The sequence below is a fragment of the Dipodomys spectabilis genome, unplaced genomic scaffold (assembly GCF_019054845.1).
Source record: "Dipodomys spectabilis isolate Male_0828 unplaced genomic scaffold, ASM1905484v1 ptg000015l, whole genome shotgun sequence".
Lineage (NCBI taxonomy): Eukaryota > Metazoa > Chordata > Mammalia > Rodentia > Heteromyidae > Dipodomys > Dipodomys spectabilis.
Window position 1 is genome coordinate 1,017,501 of NW_024870692.1, and position 18,456 is coordinate 1,035,956.

At 40.1% G+C, this 18,456-nt stretch overlaps 1 protein-coding gene across 1 annotated transcript in view; it reads left to right on the forward strand.

Annotated features, from left to right (window-relative positions):
- The window catches only part of Fam110b (family with sequence similarity 110 member B), a 148,885-nt gene that overhangs the window by 78,718 nt on the left and 51,711 nt on the right, over positions 1 to 18,456 (forward strand). Inside the window, exon 2 of the mRNA XM_042666206.1 lies at positions 7,494 to 7,581. The gene's annotated coding sequence lies outside the window, so the exon portion shown is untranslated. The remainder of the gene's footprint in view (positions 1 to 7,493; positions 7,582 to 18,456) is intronic.

The window sequence follows — 18,456 nt, forward strand, 5'->3', positions numbered from 1 at the left end:
AGTTGTCATTTTTGGGGGGAGGGGTCCAGACGTGGGGCCTGAACTCTGGGCCTGGGCGCTGTCCCTCAGCTCTTCAGCTCAAGGCTAGCACTCTACCACTTGAGCCACAGCACCACTTCCGGCTTTTTTCTTTTTGCTTATGTGGTGCTGAGGAATGGAACCCAGGGCCTCAGGCATGCAAGGCAAGCGCTCTACCACTGAGCCACCTTCCCAGCCCCAAAGTTGTCATTTTTAACTTAGTCTAGCTTCTCATTACAAACTTTCCCCAATTTAAGTCCATGGAAAACATTTTTGAAATGTTTATCCCTTAAATTATACTATATAAATCATTAATGAAATACAATTATATTTCTATAATTTTCTGAGAATGCCTTTTAAAATCCATTTTATAGAATATGTGAACTGTTATTATTCCAAACAGGGGGTTGCTATAGTGAATACTAGTGAAGGTTTTGTGTAGTAAGTCCAGTCTGCCTTTGGTTTATCTCCATTCTTGCTTATAAATGGTGATGCTGACAGAACTAGTCAATACAGAAGGGTTTGGATGTTTTTTGGAAGAGCTGTAAAACTGGAGATGAAGGAAGATAATATAGAGTCACAGATTATATTGTTGTTATTAGTAACTGTAAATTTAGAACTCATTAGAAACTACCTTGTTCCCATTGCCAAGGACTCTTCAGATTGGCTTCTCTTACTGTGTGTTAAGCACAGACAGGTATGAGCTACTTTCCAAGGTCCCATAGGTAGGTTGTTATCTAGTCGGTCTATTAGGAGGCACCATTTCTTTAGTTGGGGTGGAAGGTCTTGAATTCAGGGGTTTGTGCTCTTCAGTACCTTGAACATATAATGCTCAAGTATAGCAGTCTATTATACTTTCACAATCAGATTTTTACATGTTAATTGTAGATAAGAGTTTCAGATTGTCTGCCTAAGCTAACTTTGGGCCAGGATACTCAGATTTTAGCCTTTTGAGTAGCTAGGATTATAGATGTGAGCCACTAGTTCCTGGCTAGTATGCCCATTTCTCTCACACACATCAAATTGCCCCTGTCAGAACTTGGCTTCTAAAACTAGTTCTGCTATTAAGTTTTGCAGTGGGCAAATTCCTTCCTTTATTTTTTTCTTTTACAATGACTTCTAGCATCGCTTTCTAAGTCATTAATCACTGGAATAAGGACTATGAATTTTGATACCTTGATTAGCACTTTGCCACTGTGGGTGGAAATTTGCATGGTATTTTAAAACTGAATTGAAGAGAGATTAATTAACACTTTCTGACAAACAGGTGGCAAATTGTTAATTGGGTTAAAGTGAGATTCGGATTTTATAGCACTTGCTCATATTTTTGTGGTACTGACGTGATTATTCGTAAGTGCTGGCATCTCTTAAGAATAAGTAAGCTGGTAGCACTATACATTGATTTAACTACTCTTTGTTTCTCTTGATTAAAGGAAAAATAAGAGAGCACTTTAAAAAAAATCACATTTTAGAAGATAACACATTAATCCTCCAAATGTCATGAAATCAAGATGATTTCGTCTGTGGGTTTAATTTATTAACATTTAATTTGCTCCTGTGTCATGCCCCAATAGCTCTGTGCTAGCAAACTCGCTATAATTAGATTAGCAGCCTGCTAAGCGCTGGTGACAGCCTGCGCCTTAGAGAGCATGTGCTGGATCCTGCATGTGCCTTATCCTCATTGGTGGCTGGCTTTGCTGCTCGCCCGTTTGATAGGTTTCCACAGTAATCTTTATGCTGCATTAGAGACATAGATACAGAGGTTCTGTACCGTGCTCTTGCCACGGTGAGGTGTGTGGCTGCTAACATTAAAGAAGGCACTGAAGAGCAAGTGATCGTCTTTGTTGTAAAGCCTCCGTGGTTAAGGACCGCCAGCTGCTGGAGCAGGTCAGTGAAGCAGTTTGGGTTCATGGTAATTACTTAAGTCTTTATCTCCTACTAGAAACACGGCTGTGCATGCAGTGAAGCGTGTTCATACTGTCATTGATTTAATTTGATCTTGCTTTGTTGATGCTGTGTGTACTCCAGCATTCCATGCTTAAATCCATCCACCCTGTAAACAGCTTTCTTTTGCGAGAAGGAATGTTGCTTTTACCTGGATTCAAGGGTGCATGTGCTTGGGAGTGATTCTTATTGGCTCCCTTCTGTTTTGGAATCCCTGATGTTGCATCCATTTAGGTGTCTTTGTAGGTGTGATTCAGAACCCAGTTGACTTTGTTTGCACTGAGTCCAGGCTATCTTGAATAATGAGTGATCCGGGAGAATTGAGCAAAATATACTCTTAATTACGACGAGGTAGCCATGCTCCTGATTTGGTGCCGAGTCTTAGCAGAAGTAATATTCTATTGTTTCTTCAAAGATGCATGCAGCCTTCATGTTGGATGGTTTTCTTTGTCTCACATTTTTGCATTTCCGTGAAGGCTGTTTAAAATAGAGAATGCTAACATACCCTATTCAACCCCAAACACGTGTAGGTATGTATTCATCTGTGTCCCACACATTTCTGACTCCCAGCTTTGTTTAACAGGGTTGCTGCTTTTGGAGTTGAAATGTCAAGGAAGGAAGGCGGGGTTCCTGCTACCTAGTTTGACCAGTGTCTGACCACCTTTCTTATTTCTATTCATCATTACCTGATTTATTTTCTTAGTCCAAAAATAAAGAATCCTAAATTGCATAATAAAGGTGGTACAATCTGAAAGGAAAATAGTTCATTGGAGCAAGGCAGAGGCTCAAAATATCCATACCAATGTACAGCGGATTTCTGCTTTTCAGTGTAGCCCCTCTGTAAAGTCCTGTTCTGCCCATAAAGCTCCTGTTTCCATTTAGTCCTCAAACTTAAAAACTGATGTCCTCCCCTTGTCAGACTGGAGTAGTTCACAGAAACTTGTGTACTGAGTCACCAGTCACACGGCTGGCTGCCTGCCACCATGCGTCTGCTATCAGCCAGAGTCTTGCTATCTGAAAGGAATGATTGCCCTGATCCTAAAAAGGCAAATGCAACAATTTATGTATTTTGCAACAACAAAACAAAAAAAAAATCAGCTCTGATCTGATCTAGAACCATTCTGGTTGAAAGGGTTCAGTTTGTTCTTTGGCAAAAGAAAACTTCATTATTAACTGTGCCTCTCCCTCCTACCCAACCCTACCCTCCCACCCCCAACCCTTATCCAAGCTAAGAGGTAATAAATCATCCAATGTCAGAGTTTGCATAAGTTAAATAGCAGTTTTAAGGAGAAGAAAGCACAAGGGATATCACGAAAGCTTCCCATGTATTATAATGCAACCTGGTGTCAGATAAGAAAGTTTGATAGCTCTTAGCAACATTACAGTGTGTCTTGGTCACTTGAGGCAGTGGCCCATGTTTTCTACTCTTAGAGCCCCTGGATGGTGAAGTGAACATGGGAATTATGCTGCTTTATGTTCCACCGGATACAATCCTTGCCTCTCTCACGGCAGGCGGCACACACCCTGGTGCACGGCCGAGCCAAGTGCACAATTGCAGCTGGAATGGTTTTGCTTTTCTTCCAGACATTTCTGTTTCACTCGGTCTTCCTGACATTCTCACTAAGGATAGAGCTTCCTGCCTCTTAAAACTTAGGTGTTGTCAGTCATTTGGGGAAGAATAAATGGATACCGTTCCATAATAACATCTTTGTCCATTAATCTTCTAAAACACTTCCTGATGTCTAAGAAACAGGCTGCTTAAAATTATTTTTGTCTTTTCCTTTTATTCACTGCCAAAGTACTGGATACACCTAAATATTGCATAGCCTTGATGTGTGTGAACAGAGCCCTCATAAGAAGAGGTACAAAACTGTTCTAAGTCAATTTTCCAGGGTTGGATCTGAAAGAATTTCTGTGCCCAAAGGAACTTCTTCAAAATGCAAATATAAATAGCCAGGCTCCTGATGGCTCAGACCTGTATTTCTAGCTACTCAGGAGGCTGAGATCTGAGGATCACAGTTTAGCTTTGAAGCCAGACAGGGCAGAAAAATCCATGAGATTCATGTCTACTTAACTACCAAAGTGCCAAAAATGGAGCTATGGCCCAATGAGTGGAATATCAACCTTGAGTGCACAAGTTAGGGGACAGTACCCAGGCCCTGAGTTCAAGCCCAAGTATTGACAAACACACACAAAAATGAAAATAGAGGTGCATATTGATATGACACTGGACATTCCAGGTAGCTTCTTCACATATACAGAAGGGGTGTTTTTGTAACAAGACTCTTACTGATGTTTCTACAAAGTGACTAAAACGTGCACTTTTATCTCCAGATACATCAAATCAGAATTCTTTATTTCTTAATACATTAATGAGAACCTATATGTTCCTGAAGAAGACAAAAATAGATTTATTGGACACTTTTAAATTTTCTTTCTCCTTCCTCTGAATCCATAGCTTATCATTGATAAAGAAAATAATATTTCTGGTCAACCAAAACTTGGCATCAACCAGCATGAAAATAAGTATAGGCAGTGTTAAGAATGAAGACACTTCTGTATATAATTCTGCGTTTTAGTTCTGTGAGCTTCATGATCACACTTTGTAGGAGAAGTAATAACCAGTTTAAAAACTGAAGTAACTTAATGTAAAGCACTGTGTGCTGTTAAGCATCAGGACCAAGCCAGGTCTGGAAAGCAATTACAAAAAGAAGAGCAACAGCCAGTATTCCTGGTAGTATTTGTTGCTGGCTTTGTGGGTGGGTACTGGCGCACCTGTGATCTTGAGACATCTGTTACTGATTTTGAAATTGGTAATTCAGAGCTGACCTTCTTATAGTTGCCAAAATTGGAAAAAAAATTGTGTGTGTGTGTGTGTTTACTGGCACTTGATCTCAGAGCTTCACATGCTTTCATGGCCTTCTGGCTCACACCTGGCACTATTACTTGATCCACACTTTCCACTTGGTGTTTGGATTGTTATTTTGAAGATGGAAATCTCACAGAATTTTCGGTGCAGGCTGGCTTCAAACCGAGATCCTTCAGATCCCAGCCTCCTGAGTGTCTAGAATTCTAAGCATGAGCCACTGGCGACCAGCAAGATTAGAAACATGTTTAAACTTTAAATGTTTACATAAAATAAAAGACAAATAAAAGACATTACACCTCTTATCTCAATGTAGGCGTTTATTTGTTCCTTACTGTCATTGTTTTATTTTGCAATTTGGGGCGCCTGCCATGAGCTAGGTACTATAGTGAGCTTTCTTGAGAGAAGGATGGAGGAACAGCCTCTTCCTGCTGGAATTGCCCACTATAGATAGACAAATAAATAAGATTAGAGATGCAAGGAACCTACAGGAACTTGGATTGGTGACATGGAGGTGAGACAACCAGTTTGTTAGAAAGACCAAGTGTGAGGGTGCCAAGGAAGACTTCAGGAGGAGATGGAACTGGTCCAGAACTTACCACACCCACCATCTTGTGGGCACATCCACTGCTGGTAAGGCCAGCTATGAGATTGTGCCTTCACAGATGTATTGCATATTATTAAGTGTGCCCAGGTTATCATACTTCAAGTATGCAATAAATGTTAAGTATAATTCATTTTCTTTCCCCACTAACTCTTCTTAGCATTCAGACTCAGCTGTTGCCCAGAAATATTTTTAGTTTTTAATAGATTTAGGTTACTCTTCTTAACAATGTGTCCAATAATTTTGAAATGCATCCTGCAAGAAGCAAAAAACACTGATTACTGCTGTGCCCTGAGCAATTTAGTGATTACTTTTGGACCTTTGCATTGCTGGGAATTCTCCTTTCTCTCAGCAATGCTTATGGACTCTTAAATGTCATTATTTTCTATGTGTTCATTTAAGACCAGCTTGTAAAATCTGGGCTTGGATTACAGCCCTTGCATTTCACCTTGCCATGATTGAGCACCTGCTTCTCTTACATACTTAGACAGTCATTCTAAAAATGTAGGCCATTTCTTACACTTTGGATTTAGTTGGCTTTTAAATTTTGCCAAGTTTAATCACATATTTTTCATTAGCTCTTACCCCCCCCCCATAAAATATCTACATAAAAACAGGTATTTGTAAGGTGCCAGTGGCTCATGCCTGTAAAGCTAGGTACCATAAGATGTTGAGATCTAAGGATCGCAATATGCAATGCAAAACCAATCCTGATAGAAAGTCCATGAGACCCTTATCTCTAATTAGCCACCAAAAACCCAGAAATGAGGTTGTGCCTCAAGAAGTAGATTGCTAGCTTTGAGCAAATAAAGCTTAGGGACAGCGCCTAGCCCTTGAGTTTAATCTCACAACTGACAAAACAGCAACACACACACACACACACACACACACAGACACATATTAATTAATTAATTAGTTAATTTTAAAAAGCAGGCGTTGCAGTTGTTCATAGCAGGGCCTACAATCATGGAGTCAGCCTGAGTCCTAATCCATTGCCCAGTTCAGCATTCATGTGTACATTTTCAAAATCTGTGTGGTTGAAGACCTGGCCTCCCCCGTCATCATCCTCATTCACACTACTTGACATCCCAGGTGGCAGTTTCCCTCCGAGCTCTGAACCCTTACCCCTGGCCTCAGGGAACTAATTCCTTCTGTGATTTTCTGTGGTCCTTTGTAGTCCTCCTGTCTCTAGTGCTCCTCTTTGTCCTCTTTCCTTGCTCCCTGACTTCTAGGTAGTTATTCTTCAAGGTTCTGGCCTTCATCAGCTTCCTGTGGGCAGCTATCTGCTTCTATTGCTTGCTCAGCAGGGCCACACTTCACCCACCATCAAACCTGCCCCAGACTCCTGTATGCTCTCCAGATCTGGATATGCTGTCTCAGGGCTCTGGCTCAAGCATCTGCCTAAAACATACCTCCCACTTGGCCTTCAGCATTTTACTGAAATGGTACCACCACAGTGAGACATTCTGAGCTAGTGTCTTTTTTCAGTCTTTCCTCTTTGGAATTCCACCAGGCCAGAGACTTTGTGACTTAAATCCCAGAGCCTTGAACAGTACTTTTGTCTGCAGAAAATGCTCATCAGTATCTGTGGAATGAACCAATGAGTGAATTATGGCTTAGGAGGATGGTAGTGTTTCTGTAGCAATGGAGATCTTTGCCCTTGCTCCTGGTGCTCACCCAGCTCCTCCCTTTGAGCGGGCCCGAATTTCCTATTCTGTAGGTGGACAGAGAGTACTAGACTAGTGTTCTCTGACACATCTACTAATGATCAGAACCCATGAAATGAGGCTCTATTGTATGAAATACTGTTTATATGACTTTTGAAACTGCTATCTGTGCTTAAAACACAGCAGCAGCTCAGATGAGCACAGTGATTACCTGAAACACAAAATATATAAAAGTGAATGCATTGGAGTTTGTTGGTATGCCTATTTAAAAAAATAAAAATATTGGCCACTATTTAAAGAATCACCATTTTCTGTCACTAAGTGTATTCAATACTCCACCTATTTTTGTCAAATAAAAAATAATTGCAATCTTCTTTTCCTGTGTTTTTTTTAGCTATTCCTTGCTGCTCGGAACACTTTAAGAAAATAAGGCCTCTCATGACATCTGCCTGCTGTCCATAAAGTACTCATTCCCCTCTTAAGTAAGTATATTGCTCTGCTTTTATCTGGTTTTGCAGAAGGTATTGATTCTTTCTGAAAGCCTTTGTCATTATTAGATTAAAACAAGCAGCCTGAAGATTCAGATATTCTACTGTCTAGCAAAAACCAACCAAAAGTCTACAAGTTTTAGATACCTACCAGGACCAAAATAACACAATAGACATACTTTTCCAGGATTTAATGATAACCTTCTGCGTAGATGTTAGTAGTTGTAGTTGATTAAATGCTGTATGGTGTTGATTATTGATCTCCAAGGTATTTGGAAGATTTGTTTTCTTGGTGTGCATTTAAGGACAACATAAAAAGCAGGGAAGGAGGAGGAAGGGAAGGAAAGAAGGAAGGAAGGAAGGAAGGAAGGAAGGAAGGAAGGAAGGAAGGAAGGAAGGAAGGAAGGAAGGAAGGAAGGAAGGAATTTACTCCAGAATGAAAAATACCCTGTCTGTGGTTGGGGATGAGGTGGTAGGATGGTCAGTGGCACGAGCTGGTTTGGGGAGAACTCTTTGCTGATGGGATACCAAGAGAGGTAAGTAGAGAGGGCAGGACCTGAATACCAGTCGAGGTCTAGGAAAGGTAGTGTGGATAGATGTTGTAGGCCTGCCAGTTCTACAGACTTGTCTGTAGGATGCTTTTCCACATGGTCAATCCCTCTAGACACTTGTTTCTAATTTCCATTGGAAAGCTGATGGTAAGCTCAGAAACATCCCTATAGCCTGGCCCACTTTCCCATAGAAGAGTCCATGAAACAGGTGACCCATAAGCAAAGGACAAATGGTTTCCTTCTTTTCTGGAGTGACTGACAGCTTTGGACAATGGGATGAGGAGTTTGGGAAAATGCAAACACACATGCCTGTCTTGAGTGAAAGAGTGGCAAAGAGATGAGCCTTCCTGAAGACACATTCTAAGTGACCACATACTTTGGTTTGATGGACAGTTTTTCTCCAGTCTCCTTCCCAGCATCCATGTGAATGTATCATTAGTTATATAGTACATCATCTACTTTGTAATTATTATTGTATTATGCTGGACATTGTTGGCTGGATGTTGTCTACAAGAACCTTACAATCTAACTTAGGCTATGAATTAAGAGCCAACTTGTACCTTTCCTCTATTAATATAGCATCCCTAATGCCCAGGAAAGACTGAAAAGCTAAGTGGATCTGGGTATAATCTTAGCTTTGCTGCTCACTTAAAACTGTGGCAGATGGACAGGGTGTGGTTGCTTTAGTTCAGAGGGTCTCTTTTCCATGAGCTTAACAGCACATCAGTAGGGGTTGCTGGGAAGATATCAAGATGTTCCACTGGGAGGTGTCTGCTTAAGCATGGGCATGGACAGAGCTGACTGTCCATGGTAATAGTAAGTGCTTTGATTTTTTATCAATATTATTTAGTATTACCTTGTGTTAGGAAGGTTACTTGTGGTTCTCATCCACAAGTTTGTGGGTTTTAGTCAGTAAACCTTAGCCCTGACTTCCTAATATTCAATAAGTAGGGTTTATGTGTGCAAATCACTTTTGGTTAATACGTTATCTCTTGAATAATATGCTTACCCTTTTAAGAAGAATTTGAAAGAATGTGACTATCCTCGTTTTTTCTCTTATCAGTATCCAAATGTTTTTACCTTCCAGGCTGTTGTTACATTTAAAGCTTATTAAAACCTCCTTTTCTCAGCTCCTGTATTATAGAGAGGCTGCTCCAGATCTTACCTTCCTAAATATCTAGGTTTCTGAGTGTAATAGCCATCAGTGCTCAGTTCTCTTTCTGTTTCTTTGTTTCTTCCTCCCTCCCTCCCTTTCTTCATTTCTTTCTTTCTTTCTTCCTTCCTTCCTTCCTTTTTTAAGGTGGCCTCTTGCTTAAAGGAATTGAAAAGAGAAATGCGAGCAAGAAAATGCTTTTATGTTTTTTAGTTAAAGTTTCTTGACTTTATATACATGAAATTGCATGACAAAAATATATGTAAGTCATTTTTAAAGGTTTTACATGGACCAGTTTTGGTGCTTTATCCATATGGTTGCAATTCCAGGAAGTCAGCTAGAAGACTCCCTTTGTTTTCAGTTTCATCAGAGGTTAAGTAACTGATCAAGTCAACTTCTCCTTGAAAGTTGCTGTTTCCCAAAGTTCTCTGGGTTGTATTTTGGTTTTGGTTTTGTTTTGTTGTATTTCTTTGCTTGTTTGTAAAGCACATGCTACCTGCTGGACAAATTGCTCGGAGTAATGACAGACCACACACATTTTGGGGTGTTAAGTGGTCCTGGCAAAAAGTACATGCCACTTTTCCCCCCAAACGCTCCTCCACCCCCACTCAACTCAGAGTTCCCTTTATAAGGATCCGTTTGTGCCTTGCCCGTGACTCATCTTCCCGTCATGCCAACACCTCTGGCTTCTGCCTCTTTCCAGATCAACTCTGCCAAGAGAATGACTCAGAGCTCAGGTTCCCCAGCCTGGTCAGGTGGGGTTCCTCCTGGGCCTCTCAGCTGACCTTGCACAAGTTCTCCTTGGGAGCCAGGGAAAGTCGGCCACAGTAATGAGACCTGCTCGGTAGTCTGACCAGCCAGGCCTGCCTGCTGAATTTTTAACAAGAGGAAATAAAGGAGAGTGTGTTTATGCTCTGGCAAAAGCAGCCAGGATTATAGATGTTTTATTCTCCTTAACCAAAGATTGTATAGGTTCCTATGAGGATAGAGCGATAGTCTCGTACCTAAAAGAAAATACTCCTAGCCAGGTGCCAGTGGCTCACGCCTGTAATCCTTGCTACTCAGGAGGCTGAGATCTGAGGATCACGGTTCAAAGCCAGCCCAGGCAGGAAAGTCCGTGAGACACTTATCTCCAATAAACCACTCAGAAAACTGGAAGTGGTGCAGTGGCTCAAGTGGTAGAGGCTAGCTTTGAGCTGAAGAGCTGAGGGACAGCATTCAGGCCCAGAGTTCAAGCCCCGTGACCGACAAAATAAATAAAATACTCCTACATTCAGAATGTAGACTTCCAGTTTCGAGTATTGAACATGTGTGAAGAAGTTGAAAAGTTCAAGGATTTAATACAGCTTAAAAACTATTGATTACAGTTTTAAATTACCGGTTATGTTGGTATATTTTACAAAGTTTTAATCAAGTGACAGACAAATTCTCTGTTACTATCTGTTCATAGTTGTTACAGTTAATTATTAAGACATTCAGGATGTGAAATGGATCATGATCAATGTCTAGGTCAGGGTCACTGGTTCTCTTACAAGGATTGATGAAATGGACAAATTGAATGCAGCTGAGTCCATGGGCTGTGGAAGGCCAGCTCGAAGCCCCTCGAAGCCCTGTGCTTATGGTCTGCACTTGCCATATTCAGAAAGTAGATTTTTCCCGCATTCCACCTCTGGTGGAGGTGTTTCATGGAAAAGATGGTAATACGTGGCACAGGAAAGTGCTCACCTATAACTAAGAAGCAAAAACAGAAGAGGAAGGTGCTGGATTTCCATAATTCTCTTTAAGAGAACACTCCTCAGTCACCTAACTTTCTCCCACTAACCTCCACTTCCTAAAAGTAGTGCCCACCTAGGGACAAAGCCTATGACATCTTGGCCTTTGGAGGACATGTAACATTCAGATTATGGAAGGGAACAGAGAGGTTAAACATTTGACCAACAAGCATCCACGTGATTAAACACAAGCCTCTATCAAACCCCTGTCAGCCCTTGACACCAGTTGATTGCTTTGAAGAGAATGAGTCATAAACCAGTGAGTAAGTTGTGGGAGGTTGGGCAGTGAAGATAGGAAAGTTACAAGGAAGCATGGGTGTCTAGTAGGATGTTACAATGATTCCTTTGGAACCATGAAAATCTTTAGTAAGAGAAGGGAATAGATCAAAAAGTCAGTTAATGAAGAAGGGTAAAAGCATACAATTTAAGAGATTGTAGCTGTCCAAGAAAAATACAAAAATACTGCCTGATTTTCTTCCCCATGAAGAAAGTGTTTGCTACCATCTCTAGGAGTGATCCGAGGGACCCTCCCTGTGTTCTGAGGACTTTAGAGTGGCAAAGTGTTCTGGAGACTGTGTGATTAGTATGTGGTAGAATACCCTCCCCAGGCTTCCCTCTATCTTCCATGCTGTAGGATGGAAGTATGTTGTTTATTCAGTTCTGTTATCTTCAAAAAAAAAGTTCATATATAAAAATGCAGCAGAATACCATAAATACTCCTAATCTTCATTTCTCTCCCTTTGGGAATTCTTTCTCCTTTATAAGGGAGTGGACATAACTATCTCTATTCCTGGTGTTTGCCTCGTTTTACGTGTCTCTAAACCCATTGTTGTTCTGAAACCCTTATCTCACCTTTACTTGAATTTCCATAGGAAATGTTTAAAGCCCAGCTCCACTTTATCTTTGTTCAAAGAGACAGGCTTTCTCACTGAGTGCCTGTTCTCCACCATGTGCTGCTGAGCTGTCTTGCACTGGCATAACTACCTGTTCCTCTCCAGGTAACTGTTACTGGCTTAATCCTACCCCAGTCGTCCACCTCTAGCCTCTGCTCTCAAACCAGTCCCTCTAGTAAGCAGAACACTGGTATTGTAATACATCCCTGCTCTGGAATCTTGTTTTACAGTTGTCTATTGACAGTTCAGATGCCCAAACCTCCTTCCAGAGTTATCCAAAGTCAGTATCCATTTCTCTACTCTGGCTCTGTCTTCACTTGGCTCACCACACCCAATACATTTTTTCCTCAGAATTCTTCTCAATTACTTTCTCCTTTAACCCAGGAAATCCTTACTGTATGGCACATGTAAAAAATTACTCTTACCACTTAAAAAAATTTCCCCAACTCAAGATTTATTTATCATTTTGGAATTCATTCAACAAATTTCATTATAATTTAACATGTGCTGTGTGTATTAGTCAGTTTTCTATCACAAAACCAATCATCTAGATAAGCTGCTTGTCTAGGAGCAAGAGGAGGATGTTTAGCTTGTGGTTTATAAGGACCAACAGCCTAGTACCTACAATAGTTCAGCTCCGATGAGGCAGAAGGAAACTGATACATCTTAAGCCAGAACAGAAAAAGGACAGGCACATACCCAGTGACTTAAGGACCTCTTATTCGGCCTCACTAACAGTCCCCAATACAGCTCCAGTCTGAGGACCACATCTTCCTGTACAACATGGGGTACAGAGCAGCTAAACCATACTCTGTGTACATTTGTAAGTAGTCCTGAAATTATTCTTAGCTTTAGGTATTTATACATTGTATTCCACATTTTAATGGTACATTTAATTTCCAGATTTCCCCAAAGAACCTGTACTCTGCAAAATCAGGAACCCTTTCTTGATACTAAAATTTTTATTCAACAACACTGAATAGGAAGCTAATGTCAATTTTTAAATGGTCATAATAGAGTGATGTCTTGCTGGACGTGTAGAAAACACAGTTGGGATGCAACAAAAACCCACTGATGGCAAGTAGCATTGCCTATAGAAAACTGATCAGCCTTACTCCGTGAAGCAGGCTCACTCTCCCAAGTTCCTGTCCTTAAATCTGTGATTACTCAGAGGCCTGTGTGTCCTCTGAGGCCTGCTGGCTGATAGTGCCAAAACCATGCATTTCTTATGCTATGAGTGTCTCACAGGCACTTACCATAATCTGACTAGCATTGCAGGAAATTTCTTCTCATTCCATCAGATGATAAGCCAGTGGAATGGAAGAGTTATATTTCAGTCCAGAATGATTAGAAGCCAATACCCAATATAGCCCAATACAGAGGATTTGAAATGCTTGTGGAACTTAATATACTGGATATAGATGACAGAAAGTCACTGTAGCTTCTTACCTGCAATTTGATCACTGTTACCTCAAGTTCAGAGTGTAAAGCATCTTCAGGGTTAAGTCACACACTGAAGGGGAGCTAGCTGACAGGCCAGTCCTATCATCTGGTATACAACCCAGCCTACTAGTGGAAGAAGAAAGGGGAAATGAATTTAGAAACAGAATGGGAAAAAATAGGAGGTTCTTTATAATAGGTTGTCCATGAATATTCTGGCATAGATATGAGCACTAAAACTTATTATAGTATACTCTAGTATTTAGCTAAATGAGCAGATTTTTGGCTACTCTTGACACAGAAAGAAAAAAATAGGTAATTTATGTTGGATGATGGATATGCTAATTATTTCCACTACAGCACTCACTTTACTGTGTATATACATCTTATAACATTATACCTTAAATACTCATAATAAAAAATTATTTTAAGAATAAACTATAAAAAGCATTGTAGAACTTAAACTAAAACACTAAGCTAGTCAGAGTAAGGAATAATCAAGGCATAATTAGCTTTATGAATGGCTGAAGGGGAAACCTCAATGGTACAGTGCTTTTCTAGAATGTGGCAAAGCTCTGGGTTTAATCCCCTGCACCAAATAAAGGAAGGATGGGTGCTCTTTGAATCCAGTCTCCTCAGCTGAATTTAAAATATTTTGTTTACAGAATTCTGATCACATACAATTGTGGGGTTTTTTTTCCACTCCAGTTGGTGATTCTGCAGTGAGTCTCAGCATTTAAGGAATTGATTATTTGTGACTGGCACAGATGAAGAAGTTGGAGTGGGAACCATCCCTCCTCACCTGGGTTCTGTGTGCTCATCCAGTCTATTACAAGCTGTATCTCCAGTGACTAGGTTAAATGGTGTTTATGAACCTGGCAGGGGGCAGAAAGAACAGAGGAAATGGCAGGGATTCATTCTCTTTTACTTGTAGTTCAATATCATGCTGAATACTTAAAAAAAAAAATCCATTCATAGGGGAGGAGTCATGGCTTGATCTAATCAAGTAAAGCTGTTACTTGTAAGACTTTGACCAGCAGCTTGTGAATTCAGGCCTGGAAAAGCTTCACATTAGAATGGAAGAAATACACTAGGCACATTTACTTTTGAAACATTTTGAGGTGTGTCCATGTCTTTCCTTCCAGAAGTCTGTTTTTGTGTTAAAAAAAAAAAAATGTGTCCTTGTTACATAATGTGCTGCAGTCTGCTTTTCTGCAGTAGTTTATTCCCCTCTGCGGTCCTTGGGCTCTGGCCGATGGCTCACCAAGCATCACCCACTCTGGTGTTCATCTTCTGCAGGGTCATTTCCCATGAATCCTCAGTCTTTCTAAGGCAGTCTCCGAGGGTATTAGCCAAAGAAGACTGCCTCGGGTAGAGCCTTCAGAAGCATCTCTTTCTCATTTAGCAGCCTTTCATTACTAAGCATTTGATTAATAGATGAAAGAAACATTGTATGAATATGTCACTTTACATCTTCAGTTAAGAAACAGGAAATTTAAGAGATCACTTGAAGACCTGTGATATCAAATCTGAGCATTTGAGCATTTCTCATTATACCTTTGTAATGTTACTGAAACATTATTCATGTTTTCAGTGTGTCTTATTAATTTTAATAGAACAGCTGTGTTTCAGAGCATTTTAATATTAGATATTTGCATCTAGTTGTTATGATTGTTTTGTTTGTTTGTTTGTTTTGTTTTTTTAGTTTTTAAGGCTGTTGAAACCTGGCTTTGAAGTGCTATCTGAAGAGTTCTTAGGTCTCAGACTAATGAGTCTCCTCCTTATTGGCACTTGGCCTCCTATGTAGGGACCACTGTGAACTTCTTAGGATATTCTATAGAGAGTGTTATGTTTGTTTTAAACCCATAGTATTGCTGAGATATGTAAAATATTTTGAAAAGAGACAGCTTTGCTTTTCAGTCTTCTGACTTCTCAATGAGGATTCTGATTCCCTGAAATGCCAGTATTCTTCCCAACAGTGAGGATGGGATAGATGGATGTTAATAGACTAACAGCTTTGTAGGGTATTCATGTGGTATTTGTGGTATTCATGTTTTGCCCCACATTCATCAGACACCTCCCAGAGGAGTCACTGGGTAGTGTCCTTTCCCTTCATTCTCGGTACAGGTAATAGTTGGAGCACAGCAGATAATCATAAGGCAAGATCAGAGATTTAAGCTTATCCTATCTATCTACTGGAAGATCTACCTCCTTAGCTACCTGACTGAGGTAATGGAGTATGATGGTTTTTAGGTACCAGATGTGTCACCAGTTTGAGCGGCAGCCATTTTCTTCCAGGTTAGAAGCCATATTTTATAGGCACATTACATTTACTGAAGGTTTCTGGACCAAAGAACTTACTATAGATGTCAATTGTCATAATTTGGATCTTAAAAATCTCCCAAAGGCCCATGTGCTGTAGGCTTTGTCCTCAGTCTCTAGTACTTTGGGGAGGTTGTGGATCCTTTTGGGAATGAGTCCCAGTAAAAAAAAAAAAACAAGGTAATTAGGGGCATGTGCTCGAAGAGGACACTAAAACTTCAGCCCTTTGCTCTTTTTCTTTGCTTTCCAGCTGGCATGAGGTGAGCAGAGCTCCTCTACAACACACTACCATTATGGTGTACTGTGCCACCAGGGGCCCAAAGCAGTACAGCCAAGGGACCATGGACTGAAATTTCTGAAGCCATGAGCTAAAATAAATCAATGCATTTAAGTCGTTTAGGTATTTTGTCACAGTGTCAGGAAGCTTATCAACACACACAAGTTCTACTTCAGGTGTATTTATCCTATAGTGGTTCCAAAGAGAAGAGTATTTTTCCTACCTTCCATTCTCTTGGGTCCACAGATGGGACACTAAATTGTCTGGGATGGAACTCACTCCCAGCTGCTGTATGCCTGACACAGGAGTAGCTTGTAGCAAGGCATTTTCTCACAGGCTCATACAGTTTACAAAGCACTTTCATTTCAACAGCCTTGGGGGTGGGGGGAGATGATAACTGTTATCTCAGCTTCATAGATGGAACACTAGAAGCCTAAAAGAAATAAGACTTCTCAAAGTTACATGGTTCATAACTGGAAACACCAAGCTACAAGCCCACCCACCTCCTTTTACATCACAACTCCAAACCTAGATTTCTCTCTGGTATCGACATCTCACCAGCTCATTGGTAGAATGAATGAGTTAACTGCGCTAATCATTTTCAGACTTGGTGGCCTAGCATAGTATACATTTCAAAGGCTGACAGGAATTAAAAGTTTCCTTCAGCCAGAATTGTTCTGCTTCCATTTTTCCATATTGATGTTCTATATTGTCTTTACTTAGAGAAACCTTGTCCAGCTTAAAAAAAATCTGTGAAGATTACTGAACATCAGGTTATTACATTCTAAGCTCTAGCCTTTAGGGCCTGTGCCAATTTTTTAGAAAAATCAATGAAATTAACGTAAACATGAGTATCTTGTTGGGAAAATATGATTTGGCTTACAAAATTCTGTAGCTACTTTACAAAATTATGGCAGTTGGATAAGGCCAAGAGACTCTCCCAGAAGTAAAACTTCTTAATATCTATCAGTCCTCACTGCTTGCTTCAAAGCCTCACTTAGAGAAGTGGCCAGAAGGACAGACATTTTTCTTTACTTTTAAGCCTGGCTTTTTGATCAGAAGGTTTGCAAGGTGAATACCACGCACATCACCTTGCTGCCTTGTAAACCTGATCTCTTGTAAATCTGTCATTTTTACTTGTTCATGACAGTTTTATCTTCTCCTGTACATGAATACTGCCATTGACAGGATGAGAAACCACAGCCATGAATATTCTGTTAGCAGTGGTAAAAATTTTGCAGTGAAGTTCTGCAGTTTTAAGATGACAGTGAAATGCTCCAACAAAGGACAAAGAAAGCTAAAATTAAAAACCTTCACAGGTGGGTGGTTTTACTTCACATCAGAGTCAGGGCTGCCTCTCACATGTACCCACATGAATCAAGGAACATTAGTATATAAGGATTACTTGAAGGTCATTGGTAGCTAAGCTGTAATTTCTACAGTTCTAAGAACTGTAGAACTGTAGAACTCTTCTCAACCTTACCATTTGTTCTGAGGCTCTGTATGTCGATGTTGAATGTTTCTTATTTGATGGCTGCCTTTCTCAGTTTTAATGTTTAGAATATGGTTTACTTTTAGGGCTTAATTTACTCGAAGGTGTGGGTCTTCTAGCTTTGCTGCCCACATAAAATCTGAACACAAAGGCATTACCCTCCTCACCGCTTTTCCTTTGAGCAACTATGATTTTTACTTTGAGATTACCAGTTTGATATGAAAAGTGGATTAAGATCAATATAAGGATCAAAATCATTACGTAATTTGAAAAGATCATCGCTGTGGGAAGGCTATTAAAGCTCTTAACTTTATAATGATATGATACAAAGGTTTTGAAAAACAGGCATAATATGGAGGCATTGTTGTATTTCACTTTTTGATTTATATATTCTGTCTAAAAGCTTATATATTTTAAAATGAAAAGGTCTTTGAAAAAGAGCATCAGAAGAGAATAAAGATAGACAGACATAATTTTTACCTTATTGTCTCATTGAACCTTTTAGACATGTATGATATGATTTCTGCCTTGTTCATACAGGAGCTAGCTTCAACAATAGACTTATAGTCGACTACTTTTATTTTAAATAAATCTTAAGATATCTGTACATTCTTCAGAAAATGCCTCTGAATCCCTCAGTGATTTCATTTCCCTTATGTATAAAGGGGGACTTGAGTTTTCCCTGACAAGGAGTAGTAGAAGACACTAATTTTTTTATTTGATTTAATTTAATTATAAAGATGATGTACAGAGGAGTTACAGTTACGAAAGTAAAGTAATAGAGCTTGAACTCTGGGCTTGGGTGTTCTCCCTGTGCTCTTCAGCTCAAGGCGAGCGCTCTACCATTTGAGCCACAGCTCCACTTCCGGTTTTCTGGTGGTTTATTGGAGATAAGAGTCTCATGGACTTTTCTGTCTGGGCTGGCTTTGAACTGTGATCCTCAGATCTCAGCCTCCTGAGTAGCTAGGA